The sequence below is a fragment of the Mastomys coucha genome, unplaced genomic scaffold (genome assembly GCF_008632895.1).
Source record: "Mastomys coucha isolate ucsf_1 unplaced genomic scaffold, UCSF_Mcou_1 pScaffold18, whole genome shotgun sequence".
NCBI classification, from domain to species: domain Eukaryota; kingdom Metazoa; phylum Chordata; class Mammalia; order Rodentia; family Muridae; genus Mastomys; species Mastomys coucha.
This window is the reverse complement of record NW_022196900.1, coordinates 46,188,527-46,203,866: the sequence shown is the minus strand read 5'-3', so window position 1 is coordinate 46,203,866 and position 15,340 is coordinate 46,188,527. Positions and strand designations below refer to the sequence as shown.

The 15,340-nt window shown below is 41.8% G+C and overlaps 1 protein-coding gene across 6 annotated transcripts in view; it reads right to left on the bottom strand.

Moving 5' to 3' along the window:
* Window positions 1-15,340, bottom strand: part of Adamtsl1 (ADAMTS like 1) — an 895,122-nt gene that overhangs the window by 25,829 nt on the left and 853,953 nt on the right. The window lies entirely within an intron of this gene.

Genomic DNA, 15,340 nt, shown 5'->3' with positions numbered 1-15,340 from the left:
TATGGTGGATGGTGAGAAGATGCAAATGGGACAAGGATGGTGTCTGTGTGAGGACAAATATGAGAGGACAAGTGTGAGAGGAGATTGCCTATGGAGATAGGGTTTGATTAAATTAGTAAACATGTTAAGAAGAGTAGAGGCCATAGACATACAAATACAGAAAGAGAAAATAAAGATTAAATGCTATAGTGTTGTGTCAGAATTGGAGATACAAGGGAGAACTCATGGTTTAATGTATAAACATAGAAATTGTGTAGAATGTGTGTATGCAGAATATTTGCTACCACTTTAAAGTACCTCCCTACAAATGTGTATATGCATGCTTATGTACACGGCCAACAGTGACACCCAGTAGCCACTCCCAGAACTATTCTCTAGGTCAGAAGCAGAGCAAGTTTGGAATGAGATTAGACCTCTTCCTAGGCTAGGATATAATGAAGTTCTCAGAGAATGACTCAGCACTGTCAAAAAGATAGAGGAGCCATTTTAGAGCCTCACTGGCTGCATCTTGGAATTTCTTTTGAGTCAAAATAAAAAGGACAGCAAAAGTGGTAGCAATCCATCCATGAGTTATACAAATATAAATGACTTTTAAGTCCATCCTAGAACAGAATATTTGCTACCACTTTAAAGTACCTCCCTATAAATAGCACTAGTGACACAAGAAACTGAATAACTTTACAAAGGAAAACCCAGCAGACATTTTATCAAGTGACTGGGATTCACATCAGCTGTGAGGGCATCCCTGCTGTCATAATCACATGACTGGGTGCAAGGAAATAAACCCAGCAACCGGGCACTTGTTTTGTTCCTGCCAAACATTCACAGCCTGAATCTAATCATGAGGTGACATCGTGACATCAGACACATCTGAATTGAAAGATAGACTATACAACACTAAGCCTATGCCCCGTAGAAGTCAAGGAAGTCCACCTAATTAAGAGCCAGCAGTTAAATGCAACGTGCGATCCAGGATTGAATGCTTTTACTAACTAGAAGGATGCTACCGGCACAACTAGCAAACCTCAGAGGAATATGTGCTGGGCAATGGGGTCAGAACCTTACTCTCAAATGAACCAGGTAGGAAAATTAGTATTCTCCTGTGAGTATTTGTATAAAATTGAGACTGTTTCACAACAAAAGCACATTAAAGAAAAATATTTTATATAAAACCAATTCATAAGAACATGTGGAAGGGGAGCATATAAAGTCAGCTGTCTCTGCCCAGATCTTTGATCTTGGGTGTGAGTACTGGCTACTGCAGAACATAGATACTGAACAACAGAGCTGCTGACATCTCAATAGTAGGCTATGGGCTTAGTGCTCCTGGGGCTCACCTGCATGTATGAGTTCTCAATAAGGTTCCTTTCTCTCTCTACCTAGGGTTTGCTCTGAAGTCAGGTGTCTCTCCCGTCTCTCAGGTCTTACAGACAGTTCAGTGCCTGGGAGAGAATGCCTATATCTTACTCAGACGCCGATGACTTCATTCCCAACTTTAACAGGTCTTTTGTAAAGTTGAACAAGACTAGTTTCTTGTCTGATGGCTCTGTTCATCACAAAATTAAGAGTTCTTTGGAGCAAAGCGCAATGGCCAAATTGTCATTGTTGGACTGAACTGTTCTATTCTCTAGGTCTAGAACAGAGAGAGTTCATGATGAGCCTTGGAAAATTTTCTTGTTGCCAGGAAGTAATGATGCTCTGAAGGTATGGGTGTGACAGGGATCTATGAATTACTGGCTGCATCTGGGATTATCTTTTTTTTTTAAACATCAAAATAAAGGAGCAAAGGCAGCTCTCTGGATGGCAGGAGTTCATGGATTATGGAAATATAGACAAATTTTATGACCATCCCAAAATGGAACACTTACCCCTTGGGTAACTGTCTGGGAGGACAGTTTCTGGACCCCTTTGGGTGTTGAAGGCAGGAAATGTCTAAGCCTCTGCGTAAAATGGCACAGTATCAACATGTAACATTCGCACGTCCTTCTGTGTGCTTCCAGTCATATCTAGTTATGCAAATACTATGTAAATAGTTGCTACACCGTGTTATTTAGGGAGTAACAATACATAGAGACTGTGTGTGAGTAAAGACAGGTTTCTTTTTCCTGACTACTTTTGATCTGTACCTGGTTGAATCATTGAATATGGAACATATAAATACAGAGATCAAAACATATCATTTTTATAATCAAATCTAGTTTTGTATGGAGCACAGTTAGGTTCTAAAAGTAAAGGGTTCTGCAATGGTTTCTTAGTAAAAGCTTTGATTACCCAGCTTTCCACTCACCTTCTTTTGTATCATTTTTACCCTTTGCAGTTGTACTGTCATTGGGAAGCTTTTAGTGTCCTTAGCAGAAGCACTTCACTATGACCTTGTGATACCTGGAATCTCCATTGTATCACTGTGAATTAACTGTTGGGGGATTTGAGAGGCCAGGAAGGTTTCTTATGGTTGGGAGCAAGATTATAGGGCAGGAATTAAGAGGATGTGCAGTATTTGTTGTGCATATAGGAGCGCCACGGCCACCTTCTGCTTTGCCCAAATCCCTTTACTGGGCTCAGGAAGCTGGCAGGACAACAGACACACAGGCTTATGCTGATTTATCTGTCTTGATACCACTTCAAAGAGTCACACACTGCACACAACAGTTCCTGCCAGGGTCCAGAAAAGGCCTTGAATGAATTTTTGGTTCTATCTCCTTGGAAACAAAATGTACAGGGAACTCATTATTTCTGAGCTGCCCAGCCAAGAGAGAAGTAAGGAATTCCATAATTACAGTGGATTTTCACATTAAAAATTCTTGGTAGAACAGTGACCTTGGGGTTGAACTTGTCGTTCACATACCATCCAGAGATAAGGAGTTAGAAGTGGAGGTGAAAGAATTTGAACCACCAGGGAGATGTGGATGTATTACAAGGTCCCATTTCACAGGTGATAGTTCAGCATCTGTAATCATCATCTGATCCCCTTTGGCCCAACATATCTCCTAGGGTTTGTTCTGATAGGCTAGCACAGGTAAGGAGTAGCCATAGTAGTCAGCAGACCACCTTTTTAGATTGCAACCTACAACCCTTGCATGGTTATGTCCTGGCAAAATGTCCTTTCTACCTTCTACAATTAAAACATGAAAGCAGCTATACAGAAACAAAGCTGAACTACACTGCTGTATTCTGTGCTGTGATCTTAACGATGCCAAAATGTTATTCTGGCTTAAGCCCTTTGCCTCCTTTCTAGGCACGCAGGGGAGAGGCATTCAAAGCTGGCCTCTGTATTTGGGCTCCACAGAGTTGGACATGCAAATCATACACGTTGGTGAGGGCCGAGATGGCATAACCTTCTTGGTACACAGATATGTGCGAAAGACATCTGTGCAATCGAACCAGATTTCCAGGTTTTAGTCATTTGATTTTGCATATTCCACACGCATGCCTGGTTTGAAATTTTACCAGTAGCAGAGGAGATAGAAGTTCTTCCTTATGCCTTTCTCTCAATTGCCTGGTTACTTAGAGTCAGTCTTGCCAGTTTTGCATGTATCTATAAAGTACTTTTCTTGAAATAAAAATAGTAAAATTAAACTACAACTTCAGCCCTTTTCTATATTACATTTTAAACTCCAGGGACCTTATGATTTGAGGAGGCTCTCAGGATTATAGGTCCAGTGATGGGCAGAAGAGGAAGGTAGGAGCATATGTGTAGTGAGATAATTTCCAAACATTTACCCAGAAGATGTAAAGGAGTGTAGCTAAGATGGAAGCTGGGTAGCACTTCTGCTGTATAAAAGACAGAAACTAATTATGTAAGAGACGAAACTCATCCTACTTCTATAATAGTAGCCAAATCCACTCCTCCAAACTCTAACTAAACACAGGAAACCCTGTTTCTAACGTGGAAACCCTGTTATCTCCCCAGGTAGATAAGATGGACTTCACTGGGGATCAGACTCTGCTGAGTCATGCTGCCACAGACATCAATTATTTGCACACACACAAAAAGGAATCAAGGCGCTGGACTCCAGAGACCCAGGGTGGAACTTGAAACAGGAACGCGTTCCTTGCTTTGTTTGCATCTTCATGGCTCTCCAGGATGTGTGTGTGCTTCTGATTCCCACCTGTGCTTTCTTGGCCCATCTAGTCCTATAGAACCTTCATGATACTGTATAGTTCTTATTTCTTCACAAAGTCTTCTCAGGTGCCATTCTCTAGGGCAGACTGCATCCTATTTCTCTTGTAGAGAAAGCACTCTTTGTACTCCAGTGTGAAGCAAGGACTAAACGGAACTGTTCTTAGCCAGGAGAGCTTTGTAAGTGATTCTGGAATCTCTCCTGAGTTTGACCTTTTTCTTGAGGTTCTAGGATCCCTACTTTGCGATCATTCTTTTTTCTTAAGTAAAAGGTAGCTACTAAACTGGCTTAACGCTTACAAAAATGTATCTATTCTGTCTTATCTCGTTTGGTTCTCAGACCAATTCTGAGATGGAGGAAATTGCCCCCTTTCACTAGTAGGAAAGGAAGACTCAGAAAGGCTATGTGACTCCACCAGAGAACCATCCCAAAGCTCATGTTTGCTTTACCCTTTTGGCTCAGTAGTGGCCTGGACTGCTTGCTTAATTTATCTGAGATGAGCAGGAACTCTTAAAGAGAACTTGACTAAAAAGTAAGTGAATCTAACAAGAGTTAAAGAACTAAGGAAGTGGAGAATGTGTAAGTTAATGAAAAACCAGGCTGACTGAGGCCTGAATCAATCTACCATCTTCTTTATCCTGGCTGCTAGGACTTGGCCACCAAGTCGACTCAACTTTCTTCACTCTGCTGCTCCAAGAAGGGAAGGTCTAGGGCAAATAGGAACCTACAGGAACTGCACACACACCAAACGCAGACAGCACTCTAATGCTTTAAATACTATATTTACCCCTTTCAAGAACTCCAAAAAGTTATGCAGCCATCCATCTTCATTTTACAGGCTAAGGCAGGAGAACTTGAATCATTTCCCCAAGGTTATTCAGCTATCAGTAGGCAGCATACTCAAGCCTGCTAGTTCTAGAGCCTACTCTGATCACTGTGCCATGCTTTGAAATACAGGGGAAGGGCCCCGTTAGGCAGCATGGCCATTAGAGGATGGGAGAGAAAAGGTCTTTCATGAGAGGACGGAGCCTTGCAGCCTTGCACTCTCGAGAGTGGCTGCTTCACTTTCATGTCTCTTTCTTCTATTACACTGCTCTCTTCTTATCACATGTAGGCTGATCTTTTTACCCAAGAAGTCCCTTCATGTCGAGGGCACTCATAGGCCAGCACCTCTGTGCTCCTACCCAGAAGGTACCACACCTGGACCCTCTAATAAGGCACCCATCTTCTGAGTTACTTCTTAACACTTGTCATAGCAGCCAGCAACCATCCTTAAATCCAAGGAGGATCTTAGTGTAGGCCACAGAGAAGAAGAGAATAGACTTAAGAGTTTATAACAACAGAGGCAAAAATGAACACATGTTAGCTTTTACTTTTGTACTGAGCACTAAGCTAGACACACTACACAGAGCTTCTCACTTAAGTCTCACAAGCCCAAGTCTGTCGGCTGGGTTATATATCAGTGAGGAGCTAGATGCTGTGCGTTTGGAAATGGCTCTTCCCACTGAGGCACCTTTTCCTCTATAAAGCTGGCTGAGAACTGAGGCAGGAGGGTCTGTCTCTCCTTTCACAGATCCTAACAAACCCTGGGACACAATCCTGCCCTTTTTCTTCTGTAGTTTGCCTTTGGGCTTTGCAGCTGTTGTAAACCTGCCAGTCTAGCACCACACAAACACAGAGGGGCACAGAACATGAGGGGGTGTTTTCAGGAGCCATTTCATGGTGAGGAAGGATTTATTAGGGCAAGTGTAGAGTTCCTCATTTTCCCACTGGTAGCCTTTCAATACCTGTCTATTTTGGGGACACCAGACTCATTCACATCATTCCTATTGGGTATGCTAGGAAGGGCTGTGGCCTGGGAATTCTGTCTTGGTGCCAAGAAAGGGCAGGAGCAAGCGTGAGTGAGTTTTCTCAAGGTCTCCATTTCCTGATTATCTAGAATCTTAAAATAAGTCCATGCCTGGTTATTTGCTATGGCCTGGAACAGCGGCAAGTGGGGAAGATTTACTGCCTTGCTCTCTCTGCCCAGCTATTTCAAATGTCACTTATGCTTTGGTGTCTTTTATATTTATGGATGTGTACTCCAGTCTGAAGAACTGCTGTACTTCTTCTCATGGCTTCCCCATAAACACCCTTTGAAATACTGATTTCGTTTTACACAGTCTGTACTGCTGAGCTTCATCTAGTCCCTACTGGGCTCTGTTATCCACTTCACATTTTACCTTAAAAAAAAAAAAAAGAGAGAGAGAGAGAGAGAGACCAAACGTGGGCTGTGAACAACCACAAAATACTGGTCTTTTTTCTTCGTGGCAAAGCATATTCTCCTTGTGGTCAACACTTCAGGAAACAAAACATGATTTCCTTGTGGCATGAAATCTCAGCTTCTCAGTATAAATGAGGAAACAGATGCCAACTGTTCTTTGAAGAGGGTCAGGGTAAATGTCTTTTTGCATTGGCTTTCCTCATCAAGGATGCTGGTCCTGCCCTTCAGGTTGCCTTGCCCTTCCTCTGCATCACTTTCCCTGACACCTCTGGGGTGGGCCTCCATTGTAAATTAATTTTTACCTAACCTTTGGCCTTCAGGTTTTGTTCTCACAGTTATCTTCGGAGAGGAAGTAGTGATGACCTTAGACTTCCAAAGAAATACGATGAGACTGGTTTTCCTAACAGATGTGGCCTAGGACACCATTGATGTCATAGTGTGCATTTCCTCAGAACTGATGGGAGGAAGTAACTGATGTAGCCTATACCAGGGGAATCAGGAAGTGCGCTTCTAAGGGTGAGGGTGGAGGTGTGGGGCCGATGAAAAAGCTGTAATTAAAATAGAAATTGGAGATGGAGTGACTCAAGAGGACTAAGGCCCTGCTACCAACCTCTGTTTTTAATCTGCTGGAAAATGGAGCTCCCTTTCTCCCTAGGATCTGGAAGCAAGCTGAGAGAGATGATAGAGGCATGAAATGTCTCTAGTAATACTAAGTGTCCCATCAGTGACTTAGAGAAGGTTGTCCATAGCTTTGACTCTTGCTTTAGGAAATACAGTTTTACTATTATGGGACACAACCATATTTCTTAGTATACTTGCTGCATAAGACAGCAAAAATTGCTCTATAGAGTAGGTGAAACAGGGGCAGGTACAACACATAGTATTGAAAACAGTTCCTATTTATCTCCTTACGGAAGAAGGTTGTTCAGCCCTGGTGTAGAGCAGGTACTTAGGGGATCAGTGAAGAGTGATTACTCCAGGCTGAGACAAAGACCTCTAGGATTTAGTTTGAGGTCAAGAGAGGGTCTTTAGGGAAAAGAAGTCACAGAAAGCTCAAGACAATGGCAAAGACCAAGGAGAATTGGACAGAAATGGAGTTACTGTATAAGACAAGACCGGGAGTAGGGTGGGGAGAGGGATACATGCAGCATTGGGCTTGTACACCAAAGAAGCTGTGTGCTAAGTTAGACAATTCTAAATGATGATGTATCCCATTTTTCTACTCTAAACATGTAGTAAGGAATAAGGAGGTGACTTTGGAAATCCACTCGACCCTGAGAATAATTTCTTTAAAAGTACTGATGCTTAGCTCCGCCCCCAGAGATTCTAGCTTAATTGGTCTTTGTTGAAATAGTTTTAAATTTCCCAGGTGGTTTGATTATCCATTCGGGCCCCCTCTTACTAGAGGGAGGAAATGGTTAGGCACGTGCCTGCTGAAGCTTAGGGCCAGGTAGGCTAGCAGGTGCCCAACACATGTGAGTCAAATTAAATCAGCAATATTGGCTTGTACCAGAGCCAGCTTGATAAGCCTCTGGTTTACTAGAGTTAGCTATACAGAATGCAGTTGGCCACATGGCTTCTAATAAAAGAAATCACTTCTGCCTGCCTTTGCCTAGTCCTGGAAAAGCTCATGATGCTCAGTGCAATATTGAGTCAGTTTATACATTGGATATTTAAACATTTTTCTCTGTTGTTTTAATGTGACCATTTACAAGGCCTTACAAAATCTGCCCTCTGCCTTCTTGCCTATCTGCTTGGCTCCCCAGCCCCCATTTCTTCTCACTGTGACTCCACTCCAGTCACTATGGACTCTTTGTTGCTCTTGGAGCACACGAGTCACATCCTCCTGTGCTGGGGATACACTTAGCATTTCTTCCAGCAGACATGAGCCATGTTCAGTAGCTTACTGCCCATCAGTGCTCACAGATCACAGTTTTGAGAGCTCCTGTGGTTGTAGAAGCAAGCTCCTTCCCACATTCTGAACTGTTCCCTGATGTACCTTTCTGCTTTTAGGTGTTTATACACTAACACTGTGAACTCCGTCTGTAGACTCCAGCTCTGGGTTTTGTATGTTCCATGCATGGTGGGCTGGGATTGCCCAGCAGTGTGACATTCTTTATTGGAATGGCTCAGTTCTAGCTTAGTGCCAGAGAAGGAAATGTTCACCTTGTAGGAGGAGATTATGCATTGCCACTGCTCTAAACAGAGGTCTTGGGCCACTTGAGCTTCACAGTTGTCTGCAGAGAAATGAATGTCCAGAAACTGTGCAAGTGTGGACAGGTGGTTAGCATGGAAACACAACTGTGTGAGCACAGTCTACGGGCCTTGGCCCTGGTGCCTGCCTGATGGGCTCTGAGATGCAGAGAGGATGCTAGTGCTGCTGTGAGGCTGTAGTCTGAGCTAGGTGTGTGCTGGAGTCTTGCAGGGGAGAAGGGCCGGGAACACTGAGGATGGCCTCGTTATTGACTCTCCCTGCTCTCTGCAAAATCATTGGGCATGGGAAGATGGCTCCTGCGGGGATGGGACACATACCTCTAGCTGGGACTCCTGTAAGGTCTATGGAATTGAGCTTGTTCACGGACAAAGGAGAGAGTGTTCTAAGAGCAGCAGTTCTCAACTTGTGGGTTGCATTGCCAATGCATATATAGTTTTATGATTAAAATTGCTGTGGTCGGTTGCATTACATGACACAAAACTGTCCTCTACCTCACATGAAATAAATATTTTATATGGTTTTATTAGAAAATGACTCATCTATCTAGTTACTTAGTTTATAAATTTTGGATTATATTTATTGAAACATGACATACTGTGCTTTTAGCTTATACCTCAATCGTATTTTGTGCTGTTTGCCATTTTCATGCCTTGTACATAACTTGTATAGATTGGATGATATTCCCAATAAAATCTTTTGATGCCAAAAAACAAAACAAAACAAAAAACAAAAAACAACCCCCCCTTTTTGTGAATGACCCTTTGACAGGGGTCATCTAGAACCATTGGAAAACATAGATGTTTATATTATGATTCATAATAGTAGCAATATTACAGTTATGAAGTAGCAATGAAAATAATTTTATGATTGGGTCACCACAACATGAGGAATTGTTTTAAAGCATCTCATCATTGGAAGGTTGAGTGTGTGTGTGTGTGTGTGTGTGTAAGCCAGAGGATGGTATGTGGATGCATTTCTCAGAACCTATCTTATTTTCTGAGATAGAGTCTCAGTGAACCGGAGCTCACTAATCTGGCCACACTAGCTAGCCAGCAAGCCCTAACGATCCATGCCCCCCTACCCCCACAGACACATGCCAGCACACCTGGCTTTTTACATGGATGCTGGATATCCAAACTTAGGTCCTCATAGTGGCAGAGCATTACTTTACTGCCTTAGCCAACTTTACAGCCACACACAGCTATCTGCATATTTTGTTGCTGGGAAAAATCCAGGGCCTATAGAACAGGGTTTTCCTCTTCCCTAATTGGTAGGATGTTCTAAGCCTTTCAGGGTCTTAGATATTAGGAAGAATACCTAACTCAGTGATAGGGCACAATGACAGTGGAAAGAGTATGAGTTTGAAGCAGGATTTGTGATTTCCATTATAGACCTCAGTTTTGTAGTTAATAATGTGTTGCAAATGCTTTCTGCATAGGGCCAGATGAAGGATACCTTAGGTGCAATGGCCACAGGGCCTCAGTCATGAGTACTCACTCAACTCTGTTCTGTGGCATGGATGCTACTGAAGACAATTCACAGGCCAGTGAATGGATATAACTTATAACAATACAATTCTGTTTACAAAATGAATAGCTTTTGGAACTCTTCAATGAATCCCCATCAAATATGCTTAAGACTCTGGGTGTCAAGATACAATTCACAGGCCACATGAAGCGCAAGATAAGGAAGACCAATGTCCTTAGAAAGGGGAACACCCTCATAGAAGTAGGGGGATGGAGGAGGAATTGGGGGCTTCCAGGAGGGGGAAACTAGGAAAGGGGATAACATTTGAAATGTAAATAAGGAAAATATCCAGTAAAAAAAGGAAAAAAAGACTCTGGGTATCTATATTTCTTAAATATAAGAATAATGCATAACCGAACAAACATATGAAGTAGAACCATACCAAGGTCTCAGTTTTCCACTCTTCAGAGACATTGTTAAGGGAATGAAATGATGGCCACAGTACAAAATATCTGAAAATCATGTATCTAACAGTAGGCTTTTAAATTATATAAAGATTTTTGAAGATTCAATTCTAAGTGAAGAAACACCAGAGTTTAAAAGATTGATAAGACAACTGAACTGGTGTTTTGTCGAAGGAACTGGGGTGGTAATTAGGGAAAGCTGCTGGAACACTACTGGTTATCAAAAAAATGTCAATGTGAACCACACGGAGATCACTACACACCCAGCAGATTTCCTAAAACTAAGACAGCAAGGAGAGCAAGCTTTGCTGGTGACTTGGAGAATCTAGAATGTCACAAAGTGCTGATGTGGATATGAAGGAATGGAGCACTGTGAAAAGCAGTGTGACCATTTATTAAAGTCCTACCCACACACCTGCCATGTAATGCAGCCATGTCTCCCCTAGGCATTTATTGAGGAGAAATGAAAGCATATGTCCATCCAAAGACTAATGCATGAATTTTTATGCCAGCTGCATTTTTAATAACTAGAAGCTGAAGTGACCATTCTGTTTCTCAGTTGGTGAGTGACTAAGCAGACTGCAATACATCCATACATGGAATGCTAGGCAGTGAAAGGAGATGTGCTCTAATGACAAATGTGGTAACATAGATGAGGCTAAATGATGTTATAATGAAGAAGTCCTAGCTTACAAGAAGGGGTGAGCAGGACTGGTTGGGGGAAGGGTAAGGATGTGTGTGTGTGTGTGTGTGTGTGTGTGTGTGTGTGTGTGTGTATGTATGTATGTAACTTCTTAAAAAAGATTCACAAAAGAAGTCAAATCCCCAATGGCATTGTTCCCTTTATGTAATACTGTGCACAACCTGATTGCCTACTCTGATAGAGAGCGGGTCACTGGTTGGCTGAGGTGGCGGGGTGGGAGAGAGCAAGGCTTCAAGGAGTGATTGTGAAGGGGTGGAAGGAAAAGAGAAGATCAAGCCAGGGAGGCACACAATGAACAAAACCAAAGGTGTGGAAGGCAACCTTGGAAATGCTGTATGTTCAGTCTGTTGGCCATAGGAGCAATTTCCATGTTCGATTATGTGTGATCTGTTTCATGTCAACTACCAAATGGTTAAGCACATATAAATATGTGCCCTATAAATCAATAAAAAGGATAACTAGCTGTCATAAATGAAGAGATGATACGAATGAGCAAATCCTAAATGAAATTAGGAGACTGAAAAATTTATTAAATCGTAAAAGGAATAAAAATAAGAATGTACTTATAAATAATGCTTTTTTGTATCTTACGGCATTGTGCACTACAATTACAGTGGTAAATGTAAAACCTCTTGATTATAACTATGCAGATAACACTTTTGAGACGTGGGACCTCTCATTCAGTTCTCATGGATATATAAGAGGGATACAATTTAGCTGGAGGAAAATTAGATAACACATAGTAAGACTCCAAATAGTATGAAGATTTGACATAATAAATCTACCATTAAGAGTCAACCCCAAGTAAAAATGGGTCACATGAAGACATAGAAAAAAGTCATTGTGCTTATTGTGAAAAATAGTGAAAAGACTAAAGAGACCTTAAAATCCACCAGAGGATTGAGTAAGACACAGCATCTTCTGCCAAGGCAGCCATGAAAAGTGAAATTATAAAAGTTTTAGAGATATAGATGTCTGTTGGATATCACTAAGTGATAAAATCCTAAAAGCCAGTGTGCATAACATGGTTAACTCTAGGTAAAATATATGAAGGATTTACATTGATGCTTAAGGTATTTGTACTCATACCTCAGGGTTGAATCATTAGATATTTTCTCCTTTTCTTTTTTAAAATTTGATTTCTACTTGTTATACAATGAAGGTACACTGCTATGATCATTAAAAATTCAATTTAAGTTATTTAAGAAAACATTGTACTCAAAGTTATAAGAAGGTTTAGATACCCTGGGGATGTCTGCAATGCTTCTGTTCTGAAAAACCGAGTCTGTAGGTCACTGAGTTAGGGCTGGACCAAAGGTGGTAGTGCCACAGGACTCATCATTCCTTCTAGAGAAGCCAGTATATACACTCTTGAGCCTCCTGCAGAAAGGACAACTATCACCAAGTTCCAAAGAAGTGGTGCTTGTGTTGCTCAAGACAATGGATCAGGTAGGCTGGTACCCTCTCTCTGTACAGCAGAATTCAGTGGGCATTTCCTTCTGAGAGACTTAGTCCTAATATTCTATGTTACTCTTATGGAAAGTGAGACCTAAGGAGCCCACTCAAGTGCTAGTCCATCAGCTGCAGCTTAAAGAGGAATCAATGCCAATATGCCATATATCTAGTACAGCCATTTTTGGAAATAGATTCACTCATCCCCGGAATCTCAACACTCAAGTCTCAGCAAATAAGAGCTAGCTAAGACATGGCTTTTACGACTCCAATTCTCCCTTCTCTCCTTCCTTCAATGAAAGAGGAGAACCACAGCCCAGGAAAGACTGCTCCTGGGCCTCAGAACCATGTGGTACCACAGTGCATAATTAGAACAGGCAGTTTGCTCCAAACACCAAGAAATACTTGAGCTGGCTCAAGTATAACTACTTGCTGGCTCCATCAGGGCTGGCAAATAGCTTTCATGCAGGAAATCAAGTAGATCAGGTGTGGATATTAATGAGTTCTAACGTAGTACCTGTCCTGAGTGACAGAAGATACATATTTCTATCTTGGTCTAGAATGTTACCCTTAGAATGAGGTGTATTGAGCATTTCTTTTACCACATCATCCTCTTGTGGAGAAAAGCTAAGAGCTGGGCAGATGGCTCAGTGGTAAGTATGGCCACTTCTCTTGCAAAAGATCTGACTTTGATTCTCAGCACCCATGTCTGGTGAATTACAACTTCCTATACTTCCAATTCCTAAGGATCTAACTGCACTCATGTGCGCACGCACACACACACACACACACACAAAACCACACACATGCAATACAAAAGCTAAAAATCTCTAATTATTCATCTTAGCATCCTTTTACAGTGCGCCTGCTTTTTCTACAGTCCAGAATTCAAGATGTTCCTCAATTTGATGCTTTTTACTGTTTGAATTTCTTAGGAACTCAGTGCGAAACTGCCTTGCCAGCCTATTTCTTGTAACAGGGGGCCCAGCCAGAGGACCAGGGGTGGGAACTTGTCCAACTGGGAGCAAATAGGTGAACTAATCTGGATGAGCAGGAGAAGCTCAAGGTGGGCAGAGGGCATTAGAGTTGTTGAGGTGAACTCTGGCTGAGCCTTGCTAATCTTGATTCCAGTCTAGTTGCCCATCAACAGGCTAAAAGCAAAGGTGTATTACACAGTTATTTCTAGAAGGATCCCTGACAAACATTTGGCACAACTCATCTCAGGATCCATGGCATCGTTTTCTTTTCTTTTTCTAGTCCTGACTGTCCATTTCTCCTGCATTCTGCCGATTTGAATGCTACTCACATTTCTATAGTGTAATGGGGACTCTTGTCTGTGAAAACCCAGTCTTCAGAGACCTGATATTTGACACAATTTCCTAACCCTAATTTATCTCCATAGTTGCACACAGAGCTCCCTTAGGTCTACAGTGCTGGGGGCAGCGCTGAGTTTTGTCCTGGTGGTTACACCCAGGGACTTTATGAACACTGGCTCACTGTCTCCTTCAAATGGAGCAGTCTGGAATATTAAGGTGTCTTAACTGTTAGATTTAAATACCAGTCTAAGGTAACAAAGCATCATAAACCAGCAATGGAATGCAGCAGCAAGCACAATAAATCCTTATTGCCCATGGCTAAAATGAGACAAAAATATTATTTCAGAATAAGGGAGAAAGAAATTACAGCTATCACGGAAAGGTATGAGTCCACGAACCTTTCCTGCTTATGGAATGGTACCTGAGTGACCCAAAAGAGTCATTCCGCTTGAAGATTAGCAACTGCTATGGCCTTTGTTAGTTACTGGGCTCTAACTAACAGGATAATGAGGAGTCTAAAACAAAGATGTTTAAGATGTCCATACTTAATTTGGAGTAAGCTTATCATTAGTAAGCCAAGAAACTGAAATTTGAAGTTTGTGTGGCTCGTGATCAGTGGGATATGGAAAAACATAATGCCAAGCTTTTCATGCAATGGCAAACAGAAGAGGGTCACTTTTTTATTCGATGGATGTCTTACCTTTACCAAGACCAGAAGAGAGAAGACAGAAGTGTTCCCATCTCCTGTTAAGCTATAAGGGCTCTCCACCAATTTCATTTCAGATAATAATGGAAATTGTAATTGAAGGAAATCTTTGTGTTCTAACTGTAAACCCACTGAGTCTCTTGGCCACTTGGATAAGTAATTGCCAGTATGACTGGTAAAACTGGTGGGAGAAAGAGGAACTTTAAATTTTGAGCCAAGAGAACAAATAATTCTATCTATTGTTGTCACATTCAGGAGCATATAGGATGGAGAATTTCTCCATTTTCATGGTCTTACAAAAAGTCATTAAAAGGTTTGTTTTTTCTCTCTAACCCATGTAAGTTCTGGGCCCATGGCACAATCAAATGAAAGACATACAGATTTCCCATACATTCCCTGTTCTCTTACATGCACACTCTGTCTTTCCCATGATTCCAGAGTGAGGAGCTCAGAGGGAAGATGCAAGCAAAAGACTTTGCTATTCTGGATACCAGTTATGTAGGCAATAGGGAGGTTTTGCCCTGGGAACTCTATCTGGGTTGGCTATAGACTCTGTAGAGGGAGAGATGACCTAGACAGAATTTCTGGCCTCTGGACTGCAAACACTATAGCTTTGCCCTTAGAAGCTGATTC